At 41.1% G+C, this 14,610-nt stretch overlaps 1 protein-coding gene across 1 annotated transcript in view; it reads right to left on the bottom strand.

The window, feature by feature from the left end:
• The window catches only part of rnf220a (ring finger protein 220a), a 226,435-nt gene extending 212,645 nt beyond the window's left edge, over positions 1 to 13,790 (bottom strand). Inside the window, exon 1 of the mRNA XM_058629241.1 lies at positions 13,677 to 13,790. The gene's annotated coding sequence lies outside the window, so the exon portion shown is untranslated. The remainder of the gene's footprint in view (positions 1 to 13,676) is intronic.
• Positions 13,791 to 14,610: the final 820 nt, after the last annotated feature.

The raw sequence follows: 14,610 nt of genomic DNA, 5'->3' as shown, positions 1-14,610 counted from the left end.
AGATTAGACGGACCAGATGTTGTAGCCGAACGATCGATGTGCACAGTGTGAGTGTAAAAGTGGCAGGTGGATTTCACACAGAAACATTTCCACGTGATAGACGGGCTCTTCTGCAGACCTGCTGATAATCTTCAACATCAATATTCTCAACAATTAACAGTCGAGTTAACACACAATACCGCACGCTTTGCTCCTGTGCTTCACTTTCTCCGAGCACCATCCACTGTCCAGTAGTGATTAACTATGGTGGTGGTCAGTGCAATGTTTCCTCGCCTTGTAAACCCCTGCAGCAGCAGCCCAGCCTGGTCAATAATTAATGCCAGGGATGCTCAGTGTTTTACAGGCGGCCACAGCCGTGTTTTATCACTGTAGCACATCATTCTCATTAGGCCAGATTCAATCAAGACTCACTGTACACGAAGACAGAGGGAGAGACACAGTGAGATAGATGAACAGGAAAGAGACAGAGAGGTGAGGTGGGTAAAGGGGCAATGAGGGAATTTATTTTCTTTCTAAAAAAGGTACAGCGGCCAGGAATTTGTAGCTTTATTTATTAATAATTACAAAAAGATCACTTGATTTACAATAAAAGGCTGACAGAGAACTGGATTAAAGCACTGTTTCATTAAATCTGGCCCATGATGGGAGACTTTGACCAATCAGAGGGAGGTTCAGAAAGTCCAGCTATTACACCTGCTCTGCATATAGGTCCCTTTCTTGGGAAGATCACTATGACATGATGTATGAAAGGACTGTCAACACTGTGAAAAAGGAAATAGTCTAAAAGAGTAAGCGAGTTAAACAATAAATGCAATCAGGGATGTTGCCATTACAAATGTAACCAATTAAAATGAACTAACCAATGTCTATTTCCTTTTTGTCATTTCTCAAGACCTATCGTGTTGTGAAATTAAGTTTCTTTGCAGCAGGGGGCGCACATGAACGAAAGCACAAATGTTATAAACAGAATTTAAAGTGCAGGAAACAAAGGTAAAGCTGCACCTTCGCCATGGTGCAACTCAGTCATACTCACAACTTCTCAAAGCATTGTTTAAATTAAGTTGTCTCTGGATGTAAATCACATTAACTGGTGGAGAGGGAACACACGACTCCCCAGGTTAGTCTGCTGTTATCCGTGTATCGTAGTGACATCAGTGACATCAGAGCCTCGAGACTCGAGCGGCTTCTTCGAGAAACAGCCTCATGATTTTATAATTATTATTCGTGATTTGTTGTATAACTAATGTGCCACTACACCATGTTTAAAATTTAAACCGAGGAGAAATGCATTTCTATTATTCATGGTTAATAATTAATCAACTATTGTTTTATTAACCTGCTCAACTATCAGTTAAGGAAAATGTCAAGCGCTGTCAGTATCAGCAGAGCTTTTCATAGATGCATAGATCGCCTCGGGTTATGAGTCATGTATGAAACAAGTGCATCTTTCTGTTCTCAAGTGACAAGAGCAGCTCAGAACAGAATAGCAGCGATCCTAAAATGTTAGTATTTTAATGACCTGCAAATGAAACTGAACAAATCGATTATTTTACAAGCAAACCCCTTTGTATTCAGTTTTAAATTTAAAGTTTTAAATGACAAGAAAATACAATTTATTGTTCACAGTTAATTCTTTTTTTGGAGAAAAAAATTTCAATTGGATTATAAAGGAGTTCACTCTTCTCTCAAATCTTCAAACATCTCCCAGAGCCAGTCTTCTATCTCACCGTCTCAGGCTACAATTGAATCTGCGTTGCTTGCTGGAATTTACTGCATGCAAATGGAAGTCAGTGTGTGTGAGTGTGTGTGTGAGAGAGAGACGGAAAGCATTTGTGAGGAGGCTGCATGATAGGATATACATATTTAATGAGAGATGGAATGAGATGTGGGTGAGGGCAAGGTCAGGGGTGACACACACACGCATGCACATGCAAAACACAAAAATGTGTGCACAGCCTCTCAAACACACGTTCACATTTCCACAAAGTGAAGACGTGCTCTCACACACACACACACACACACACACACATAAAGGGACCTGTGAAAGAGTGTGTGAAGTATGGTCTCATTAGGCAGGCTGTATGGGATTAACAACAGCAGTGACATTTGGTGGCTTGTAAGCGACCACTCTATAAAAACAGACCAACAAGGAAAGGTGTGTGTGTGTGTCTGTGTGTGTGTGTGTGTGTGTGTGTGTGTGTGTGTGTGTGTGTGTGTGTGTGTGTGTGTGTGTGTGCCGTGCCTGTGTGTGCATACGACACGGGTATTTCTCAATTTTGTTCCCTCTCACACACACACACACACAAACACACACACGATTACATGTACACCTGGCAACAGACGGGCCCAACATGCTTGATAGGAGAGCCTTATTATTTGTCTCCAGGGTATTTTAGATACAGTGAAGTCAAAGTGATTATGTGATCTGACTTTTATTACACAGTTTTGTCCTAATACAAAGCTCCCCCAAAGGATTCTGGGCGAGCATGTGTGCACATGTTCGCCTACCAGACCTCTGTCATTTCTTTATTTTGTGTCTTTCATATTTTTTCGACTTCCCTCCCCCCCTTTTCTTGCTGCCTACCTACTGCCAACAAACACATACAAGCCCCATGTAACGCACCTTCACACTATGTCATATTCTCTCACACACACACAGACACACACACCATTTACATTTAACCGTCCTGAGGATGAGGGAGGTAGGAGAGGCTCTCAGCATGTGGTGGCTGCCAAATAACCCAATATAGGAAATATTCTGGTTAATGAGCTGCAGAAGCACAGTTCTCACACAGTGTCATGTAGACTTGTATGTAGGTATTTGTGTGAGAGAAAAAAAGAAACAACAGAGGGATACTCTTGTCTTTCCTCGACCTTGTCTGTCTTCCTCTGTCCTGTTGTTGCAGCTCTTTCTTTTAAAACTCTGCTCTCTTGCAGATACAGGGAAAAGTGGCAAACACTTTCATCCAGCTCTTTCATACAATATTGCATATATATATAAAATATAAAATATAAATATTTGCATAAAATATGTGCATTTCTACTGTTCAATCAAGTCTTGCCAATATTGTTTCTATAACATAATTATGTCACTTTGAGCCACACAATTTGGTAGCGGCTAAATGTCCGGTTTAGCTCCTAGAGCATCATGGGTAATGAAGTCATTTAGCAAAAGATAAAACAGCGGCCTTCCTGTGTTAATTCCCATACTTATCACAAATGAAATGTAGAAACCTAATTGTTTGGCTTTACATGAACTATTCTGTATACATTATTCTGCATCAGCAAAATCACAATAAAGTCATAACACTATGTCTGGCATTGGAAGTGCACTGGGCTACAGAGTCACAGCTTCATAACCACCCATTATTTTCCTTGGTGTGATTTTGCTGTATACCAACAATTCTCCGTAAGGTAACACTGCTGGAGTGTGACAGTAGTGTACTGGTGTGGAGTGCATTCATTACAGATGTAATACTAAAAAACAGAGCAGATAAAGAAAGGCCAGCACCTATAGTGTCCTGATTGAGTTTCATTCCCTCTACTTCTCCTCTCTGTCATTCCTCCTTTGCACTCTCTTCTTCCATTTCCCTTTTTCCAAGCTACAGTTTCATAATTCCTTCTCCTCTCCAGGCCATTTCACACCATCTCCTCTTCTATCATACTATCTTCCCCTTTCGCCATCTCACCTCTTTTTCCCTCTCTTCTCCACGTCTCTCCCTCTGTCACAGCAGCCATGATTATGACTAGTGAGCATAATGCATAGCCATGAATAGGACTGTCCGGCTGATTGTGATGTATAGTTTTTCATTACCGCTCCCCAGCCCCCGTCATTAGGCACAGGGTGGATGGGTGGAGTTGGACAGTGGGGTTGGGGGGGGATGGCCGTGGTGAAGGAGGGTATCTATTTATCCACTAATTTGTAAGAAAAAACCTCCCCCCTCTTTCTACGGTGGCAATCAGGGGACAAGGTAATCGTCTGCATGTGCAAGAGGCCCCGATGGCCAGCACCTGATGAAGAGCTATGTGGTGTCAGGCTGTTATGTGTCGGAAAGAAACCGAAAAAGGAACAGGAGGGGAAGTGTGTGTGTATGGTATCCATCTTATTTTATATAAATAAGTAAGAAAAGCTGCCAACGTGTTAAGGTAATTCCACTCGTTTCCAGTGAGTCATTTTCTTAATAGTCGTCCACCTAATTCCAACAGCAGTGAGACTTGTTTGCTGTGAGAGCAAATGACTGCATAGAAACCAACTTCAGTGATCACTGAAGCAAATGCTGATTTGTTTTCTTTCAAGAAGTGTCATCTTTAGGGAAATGCTTATTTGCTAAGTGAAGAAGATAAATGTAGTTCTATCTTTTGCCACAAAAGCAAAGTATAGTTAAACAATGCACCCAGAAGCAAAATCGCAACATTGCGCTAGTAAAGCGAGACATCTGCAAAAGGTTCAAGATCACCAAGGTATAGGACATGTCGAGGCATCAACAGAGTTTTGGTAAAAACTTACAACAGAAGTCACACACTGGAGCTTTAACTGTAGTGTAGTCAGTGTAATTAGAGTGCTCAGTTGATAGAGACTAGTGACTGTGTGTGACAGCCATCAAGAGGGAATCCAAAAAATCTGAATCACCCCCTGATGGCTGGCTGCATTATGGGTGATAAACCAAATAGCAGCACATAAACTAAAGGTATTTTAGTAGCGACCGACCATCTGTCGTTTTATACATGCAGTCTATGATATAAGCCAACAGATAAAAATATTCCCCGGTTTCTCAGTCTCATTGTTTTGTTTTGTCTAGAAAGTCTGTCGTGTGGTCGTCACTCCCGCACACAGCTGTGTCCGGGTACATCTGTGTCAGTACTCATCAGCTGAGTGTCTGTAACTAGCTGAATTATGTTGTTTTGCATGGAAGGGAAGTTTGGTGGCGTGATACGGGGGGACAGGCAGTAACAGCTGTGTGTGATCTGGACACAAACACTGCCGGAGGCACGACAAAGGAAACCAAGGGTTCACACACACACACACACACACACACACACACACACACACACAAGCGCGCACGGAGCAAACAAGCAGGATGTCAACATGTTGTCATTAGCTGCCAACTGACTACACAAACAATATCCACAGCAGCGTTGTTGTTCATATCAACTCCTTACTTCATTCCTGACTTATATAGACACGCAGAGAGTCTATACGCAGGGCCGTGGCCATTAAGGATCTTTGCAGGGAGGAAACGTTCCATCAGTACAGCGCACACAGTTATTTCAGTTCTGTCCTTTCACACTCAGCTGATTAAAAAAGCAGACAGTACAGACTGAGTGTTAGTCTCTAGGCAGGGCAGGATGCAGCAAACCATGAAGTAAGCAAATTAAAGCATTGCCGGGACTGTCAACTCAGATTGCTTCATAAACAACATAGAAAGATTTTGCTAATGCTAAATGAATGGGAATAAGTGGCTTATTGCTTTGCACATTGGATTGTACGCACTGACCTATTATTAGGATACAATGTGTAAAAAAACATTAGCTTTGCTCTGAAAATGTTGCCCTATACTGTTGGAATGGCCGAGCTGGCGCTCAGGAATCTATTAGCCTCTGTGTAAATGGCTTGTTGCTTTTACACACCCTCGCTCTGGAGCACTGCCACTCGCTTTGTAATTAGTGCTGCATTTCTGCCAAAGGAACCGCTGGCTCACCCTGTGCATGCAGTCGCTCATACAAACACCCGCACTCAACAATTAGTGTGTTTTACCTGATAATGAAATTATGTAAATGGCAGAAGAGTCCGGGAGACGCTTGCTTATTCAATTCAAACAGGTTCAGGCGCCATTACCATATTTTGAAACATCTGACTTAATTAGAAGGACGAGGAGGGTCGCTGGACCCGGGGAGAGAGACAAAGACTTTTAACGGCATCCATTCACCTCATAAAGAGGTTATTAAGAGTCGCGGCTGAAGATGGCCACTAATGATGTGTTGGGGAAATTAGGCCGATCAAACATTAAAAGCCACAGCCCCCTCCTGTGGGCAGAGAAGCAGCCAAATGGGTCAATTAGAGAGGTATTATTTCTCTCTTTCTCGCTGCCTCGCTCAAGAAACAGAAAACAAGTGGAAGCTGATCTGCATAAAGTGTTTATCAAGACAGACATGTCCACTTAAGGGTGATCACGCCGAAATATTTAATCCAGCGAGATGCAAACGAAAGGGGAGGGGGCAAAGTTGGGGGGCATTTGCATCTCTCTATGAGTGTGTTTTGTCTTAATTAAGAGGGTAATTGTGTCTTTGAACGTGTTCTTGCACGTGTTTATACCAGCTTTTTGGATGTAAACATGCATTCTATTGGCATTTGCCTACTGTAAGGGAGACCAAGAATATTTTTGTGGAGTTTACATGCAGGAGGATGCAAAGGTTAGTGCAGAGAAACAGTGGTTTTTACTGGTCCCAGAGTCAAGGAGTAATTCAGCATTAACTGCATAATATCGTGGTCATAAATTTGAATAACCAAATTAACGTGCAAAGCACTTTAAATTGCCTAAAATAAAGTGCAGGCATACATCATGGAGGAAGAGGAGAGAGAGTAATGTTGCTGGCAGAGAGTCTAACCACTTTCATTGTCATTTTTTTCTCTTTTCTGCTTTGTTTTTACCTCACCTCAAAGTGGCATATTCTCAATTAATTGCACCGCCGCAAATGGAGTTGAATTTTAACTTTAGCAAGGGGATAAATTCTACAACTCGGTGCTTTGTTATGGGTTAAATACACTTTAGATTTACGCTTAACTTCTGTCTCTCTGCATATCTTGGCTTCTTTTTTCCCCTTTTCTTTCTTGTATAAAGGAACGGGAGAGCAGAGTGCGAGGGGGTGGGGGTAAGGGAGGCATCCGAGGAGGGAAGTGTAATTCTTGCACGGGGTTTGAAATAAATTAGCTCCTAGCCATTCGGGGTTAGGCTAACATATTAGAATTTTCCATCTGCTTGCTCTAAATCATCGGTGAGTCCGCTCAGCGCAAAGGGCAGGCTGCTCATCTCTCAAATCATAGGACAGATTGCATTACTGAGCACTATACCTTTATTTCCCCCCATTTAATCCACAGCACGGGGCCGTCCAGTGTGCAGCTAGGGATAATAAGACAGAGAGTCATGTATGTGCACAATTAAATGTAAAGAAATACACACACAAGGCATACAGCCATAAATTAACAGCACGTTCTGTCCATGGCATGATAATGAAAAAGCACATGCAGAGGAAAACACCCACATCACTGTCAGGTGTCATTTTTAATCAGCTGATAACGTCTTTGTGTTTACCCGCTGCTTTGTGTTACAGAAAGAGGTGTCAAAACAGGGTCGACGCATCTGAAACACTTAGCAGAAACCACCCAGACACCACACACACACACACAGACACACTTTCTCTTCAAGTAGCTGGTGTCTTGCCTTTCTCTCTCCCCGTGCATCAGTAATCAGCCTTGATGCTCACTGCTGTTGTGGCCATTGATTTTTTTGTTCCACATGTGGGTGAAAATTGCACTTTAAGTTACCCTGAGTGTTAAATTAATAATGAAACCGCAAGGGTGCCCTCTCCTGACTTTCAATTAACACCATCAGGATTAGAGGGGATGGATGGAGGGATGAGAGAGAGAATGAGGGAGTGAAAGAGACAGAAAGAGAGAGGGAAAGGGACTCTCTATGACATGCACAAGGTCTGGACTTTGATCGGTTTTGTGTCCTGTGCACTAAAAACAAGGGTGACAACTAAAGCAGTCAAGTTATTGGCAAAAATGTAGTTGGGATGTCCCAATCAGATGTCTTGGCCCCAGATCTGATCTTTGTACTGTATCTGCCAATACTGAAGTTTAGAGAGAAAGAAGAACAGACTCCTCTGTCATCAGTCTTACAGCTGTAAGAGAAACGGGGTGTCACACGCTCTCCGTTATCTATACCAGTACTGTGTTTGTGAACAACACGTTGTTAAACTGCAACCAAAATTTCACTTTTCTACATGTTTATTGAATTATGAGTTACCATGACATGCAACTGCAATGCAATGCGAGAATAGCTGCATGAGCCTGTAAAATATGCGTGTGGGTTAGGTTTAGGGAAGAGAGGACAGAGTGAAGTGTGTAAGTGTATTAAAATATGACATCAAACAAAAAGGTATAATGAAATAAATGCCACTACGATTCTGACCCAGGTAAAGTCCAACTACAATTACAGGACCTGCTCACTATTCATAAAGTAGTCGACATCAAACATGCCGCTGGTGTAAATGATCAGGGTGAAGTCATTGCCCTGATATGTTTTGATATCATACTTGAGATCAGGATCCGGACATCCCCAAACTGTAGCTACTCCTGCTACTGACAGTGAAATACAAAGCGAACACCGAATGTGAGCGGCGACATTTATGTGGAGAATGTCTCAGGAACAGAGTGAGAGCTGGACAGCGAAACGAGAGAAGCGAGAGGAAGCGGGGAAACGACTTGCTCAGAATGAAGACGACATGACATACTTAGGGATTTGTCCACTTGTGTCAAGAGTTTCCCTTACATTAAATAACTGTCGCCAGGAGCAAACCTGCTGTGATTTAAAGCATCAGACGGAAGAGTCTCCCCAACGTCTCCCATCTGGCCCTCGAGTCAGTCAGACACGTGTCCACAGGAAGCTACGACCAGATAAACAACACGCCAAAGCTAGAGGAACATAGGTGCCCTACTGGCAGCTGGCCCTGTTACACACACACACACACACAGAGACATTTCATTCAGGCCCTGCTTTCCCGTCTCTGTCTAGGGAAGCACCTGCCTAATAGAGCTCTATTTAAGGAAAGTGGGAACATCCAGGAGCCTGTTGAGCCCTCATATCACTGTGTGTGTGTGTGTGTGTGTGTGTGTGTACACACGGGGAACAATACTGTCAGAATTGCTCTGCAGTCAGCTCATGAGTCAGACATTTACACAAATAGAAGACTCAGCCAATCAGCCTGACAAACTGTAAATTAGCCAATGAAAACACAGTTTGTTTTCTTCCAACTCAAGTATGATGTCATGTTATTTATTATACACTCTGAGCAGCACAGACCCTGGATAAAGTCATTTCTGTCTCTGAGCTGATGTTTTGTTGCGTCCTCCTTCCACTTGATACTTTCAGTCATGGTGCACCGAGGATAAAAATAAAACTGACAAAATTAAACCTATAAAAAAAAAAAAAAACTTAAACCCAGCCACTTCTATGCATCCCTTTCAGTACATGATGACATATGAGCAAACCAGTCACCTCTTTTTAACAAAAAGAGCAGACATAATGCAATGACATCTCTAAGCCCGGCTAATGTAACACAATAGTCAGACATTTCTTTGTTGGTTATGTTTTGAAGTTCATGTTTAATGATATTAACCTAGTTTAGTCTACCACAGTCATGACAGGAAGACACCCCACGCACTTTTAACACAAACGCACGCCATCATTTATTCAGGTGCTTCCTTGATTTCCTTTACTCTGACTTTACCTGAGCATTAGGATGTTTTCAGGAAGTGTTGACTTTGATACTGCAGGTGTCAGAATAGTCACCAAAGTAAAAGTTCAGCATGAATGCACACGCACGCACACACACACCAAAGTGTGATTCTTCAGGACAGCACAATCTGGTTCCAGACCTCTGTCTGTCTGTATCGCCTTCCTCTTCCTCCTTTCTCACACACACACACACACACTGTGCCAGGTGCAGTGTGTGTCTGTTGTTGTTCTCTTGATGTACTCCACCGTCAAATGTGTTCAGATCATCCTGGCTAATAACTTCCTGCTTCCTGTTTCTGACTCTGCGACTTCCTGCCCACTGATGTCACAATAAACTTGCAACCTCTCCCTCTTTATGTTCACACAGAACGCACATCCTTGTGCTGTTGGAATACAATTATGGCCAAAGATCCTGAAAAATCCATTTAACTGCAAGATCATCACACCGACTCTGAGTGAGATGTCTATATTTGGATTTAAGCGTTTTACCACATCTCCTTCACTTTATCAACAAGGTCAGACTGACAATGAGAATATAATTAAATATGAATCACAACAGGAAACACACAACAGCTCATACACATAGTCCTTACTCCCTCTACACTCATGTAAGGTTTACAAAGTTGACTAATATTCATTCATTCATTTAACCACTGTAGTGTATTAAGTATCAGATCAGACAAGGAGGATCCGTGTGCAAAATGCTAGATGGCGGTGGATCTCAGAGGCGGGACTTAGAGAGTATATGTACACTTGTGATCATAAAGCTTCTACCCAATGTATCTGTCTATGGAGAAAATGCACAACTTGTAATAAAATGTTTTCTGTGTTGCAGAACACAGTTTTAAGATCATTCAAGGCGAGTCATATAGAACTTAAAAATGTGGTTTATGTATTAAGATATGACATAGTTATAGTTTGGCACTGATATTGTCAGAGGTGAACAGCCCTGCTTATGTTCGGTGCTTAGAGTACGAGACACAGTGCGGCGTTACCTCACCATTTGCTCTGGAAATTTACCACTGGTTTAGGAACTGATTGATTTTTTGACGATTATTTGACTAATTAGGCACGACTTTCAAATAGTGTTTTTGCATGGAATGCCCAATCCCTGAGACTGTTACTAATGGAATCACAAAAAAAACGAACCGTTCCACTCGGTGGAAACATGGCTTTTTTAATTTAATTTAATTTGATTTGATTTGATTTGATTTGATTTAATTTAATTTAATTTAATTTAATTTAATTGCCACCATAACTGATCAAATGTCTATAATCAAACAAATAACCAGATATCACATACTAATGCCTATCCCTTGTACATACTGTGTTACAGAGAGTTACTTGAAACAAATTGTGCCAACAACTAGCAGCCACCTTCCTAATTGCCATCCTTCAGTTCTTCAGTACTTTCTCACCTTCAGAGTCACATCTCGTCTCTTACTTTGAGACCCAATCAGTCCTGGAAGATTCACACAGCACATGCTCATGCTGCTGCATGACAGATGCATAGAGAGGGCCATAAAACCTTATTGGATTTTTTCAACAGCCCACAAGGATTTGTCCCGGTATGACTGATGACCGGTCCAACTACAGCACAGGGGAAGGGAAGTGGAGAGGAAGAACCAAAGAGTGAATATCTGATCCTGGTGTTCCTGCTCTGCCATAACCTTGCGTGATCTGCTGGATGTTTACAACACCTGTGTGTCCCCCCACCTTCACCTCACTCATTACCCACTCAGACTGTGCTACATCCTCTTCCACATACACACCCTCCACTTTCACTCATATTCTCTTGTCATTTGACCATCTTCATCCTAATTTCCTCCTTTTCTCCATCCACTGCTTGCTCTATTTTCTATTCAGCTTGTGAACTGCTCACTGCAATCATAGGAAATAGCATGAAGGTGAGCTTATCTCAATTTCCTGTTTGACACATTCATACAGTGTTTCGATGCCGGTCAAGGTGAAACCTGTAAACACAGGCAGACAGAGCAGGACACGAACATCAGGGGTTAACTCGAAGTTCACCACAGCGACAAGACACATCCCATGTGTTAATTCCAGACAATGACGCGGGTGCAAAATTCATTTGACGACATTGACCGTCTGTCATTTCCTCCTGCTGTCACTGGTTTTCCTGTCTTTCTTTCTTTCGCTATGTTGGACAATAAAGCAGAAATTTGATAAAGCATTTTTCAACAGGAATGTGCTTTTAGCAGGTTTAACAGATGGCAACAAAGAGGGAAGGGGAAAAAAAAATGTGCATTATACAGTACACATTTAAAAATGCAAGTGCAGCTCACAGCTTACATACTGTTAATATGATCAGTAAGACAGGAGGTAATATGTTCAGTACATGTTCTGACAGCCTTGTCAATGCCTAGCTGGCCTCACATCATTCTCTAATAAGTGAGTGACATCTGCTGGGGACCTGTGTGACAGAACGCTGTCACCCTGTCTGACACTGGGAAAACATGTCTGTTCATCCATCCATCCATCCTACTAGTGTAGCAGGCCTAGCAGGTGATATAGTATAAGTCAGTATTTCTTCTGTTGAGAAGTAAAAATAAATAAAATGCACCACAGCAGTAATAGTAATAACCCAACACTGATTTCCTTCAATATTTAATAGTTTCTAATTGCCAGGACAATAGTGGTTTGTTATAGCTTGTTCTGCATATTAATACTGACACCCGGTGGGGGACATCTACTTTACTCATCTTGCTCATAAAGTCACCGAGCTTCTGCCTGCATCAGCACTCGACCTCATAACAGTTTGTGAGCAGTGGATTATGAGCTTCTTCTGCATAGACTCTCACTCACTTCCCCCTTTCTTTCATGCCAAATGATGGGTGTCACATACTGTGGAGGTAAACCAGTTGTCAATATTTGCCATTTTCAAGTAATTGGCATTGTCCTATTATTATTTAATTAATCGGCCAGTTATTATTTTACACATTTTGCCCTCAGAAACTTGATAAATGACGCCAGGTCAATGAAATTTAAAATGTAGATATAAAAGTGTGCTACAGTGAAGACACAAAGCAGACCTTATATTTTGGTTGATAAGCAACTCAGTGCATCGTTTGTTATTATTATACTGTTTTGATCGAGTAAGAAAAGAAAATCAAGGGGAAATTAATCTGCAGACTATATGCAAAGGAGCAACTGATGTACAGAAAGATATGCTATATTGACTATACACAAGCTTTTGAAGAAAATATCTGGGACGGAGCACAAAATAAACAAAGAAGTTGAGAATAATAAGATGACAATAAAAAGATCACTGCTAAATACCATCAAAAAGCGAAAATAAGATCATGGCAGCCGATAGCAGATGATGGCACATGAAGAAGAAGAAGAAGAAGAGCATCTGTCATAAAGATAAACTGTATCAGCTGACCTCTTATGTTGACATGTTTTGCAGAAAGAGCCACAGGTGTTAGTGATCATATTAACTCTAGGACAGTGTGACAGTGAACCAGCATGCACCCCGTAACTGAGAAGGCTGAATGAAATTCATTCATCATTAATTTCACTATTTACAAGTGTTTCCCTCCTCTGACCTTATGTGAAATAATACCCGGGCGACTACATCAACAAATGACATACAAGCATGTAGTGATGGGACAATATATGATATTATCGGTCAAGTAAATCATGGTGTAAATCCTGATTTATTTTTGAATGTGCCACAACTGCATCTTTGCTTGTGACTTATTAAATTGATCATTTTATTTATCGCAATTATTTTGGTCAGGACAATCTATTTTCCCATGCCTACATATGCTATACAGTACAATGCTAACTTTATCAGTGTAGTTCTATACAGGATTCAGGAGACATTCTTGCCTCTTTGTACAATATCTCACACTCACAGCTCTGCATAGGTAAATGAATATTTAAAATAAATGATATATGAACAAATAACTGTGCTGCTTTACACCACGTAAAGCAGCAGGAAGCAGAAAAACACCACCACAACAACAACTTCATGTCAAAGCCTGTGACACACAATTAACAGCAATATACACAAAGCAACCGCTATGTTAACATGTTAACATGAGATTAAAACATACTGTGGACAGTTATGGTCTGGTACACCCAAAACAAACGGCATTAAGAGCCTGAGAAACAGGTAAATGAGTGACTTACCGGTCTGTGTCTGGGTGTGGAGCTCCAGCTATTAGAGTTGGACACGTGTGGACAGGTGTGTGTCTCTGTCTCTGCTTGTCCTCCTCCTCCTCCTCTGGATACAACTTAATAACAGACATAAATAAAAATAAAAGTCTCGTTGAAATACGTTTCACTGACAGCAGTTGCCGTTTTTTAATCCTCCTCTCGTTGTAGCTCCAGTGTTTGTTTACTACGAACTTTCCCTGATGCTAAATTAGCATGGTGTATCACGTGACCCTGCAGTCGTCACCGCTAATAGTCACTAATTGTTAATTTATTTCAAATTTCAACGCACATGTAAGATGAAGTTTTTATTTTTCACGAAAAAATATAAATAAATATAAAAAAGGTAATTTCGCTTGGTTAATTGAAGAAACGAAGCTTTGCACAGTATCCATTTTATTTTGACAGGTCACAGCCGGAAACTCACAGATGTAAACAATCAGATGATGAGCTTTCTCGGTTATACCACATGAAATAAAAAAAAAAAAAATGGGTGAGTGGTGTTCAGTTTTACTGACCTCTGTGTTGTTTTTAATAATACATTTGTTTGCATTGCTTTTAATCGAAGTTTTCTGTCTTTGATGGGGTTTTAAAATAAATGATTACATTTGACTTAAAATGTGAAAATGTAATCATGTTAATGGTTAATCATGTTTGTCTCTGCATGTTGGTCTTGTGATAGGTTGACTTGTCCGGGGTGAAACCTGCCTCTCACCTAATGTCAGGTGGACTTGGAATACAAGTTTAACACAATGTGACATTTTTACAAGAATAAGTAGTCGAAACGAGAAGCAACGACCTGAAGAATATATTCAGAATTTTGTGTGGAAAAACTTTTCTTTTCTTTTTTTTAAATATTGGGGGTTCATGCACAAATTGTCATACAAATTGTCCCAGGTTAATGGTAAAA

The sequence above is a fragment of the Solea solea genome, chromosome 1 (genome assembly GCF_958295425.1).
Source record: "Solea solea chromosome 1, fSolSol10.1, whole genome shotgun sequence".
NCBI classification, from domain to species: domain Eukaryota; kingdom Metazoa; phylum Chordata; class Actinopteri; order Pleuronectiformes; family Soleidae; genus Solea; species Solea solea.
Note: the sequence above shows the minus strand (reverse complement) of the source record. Positions and strands in the feature narration are given on the sequence as shown.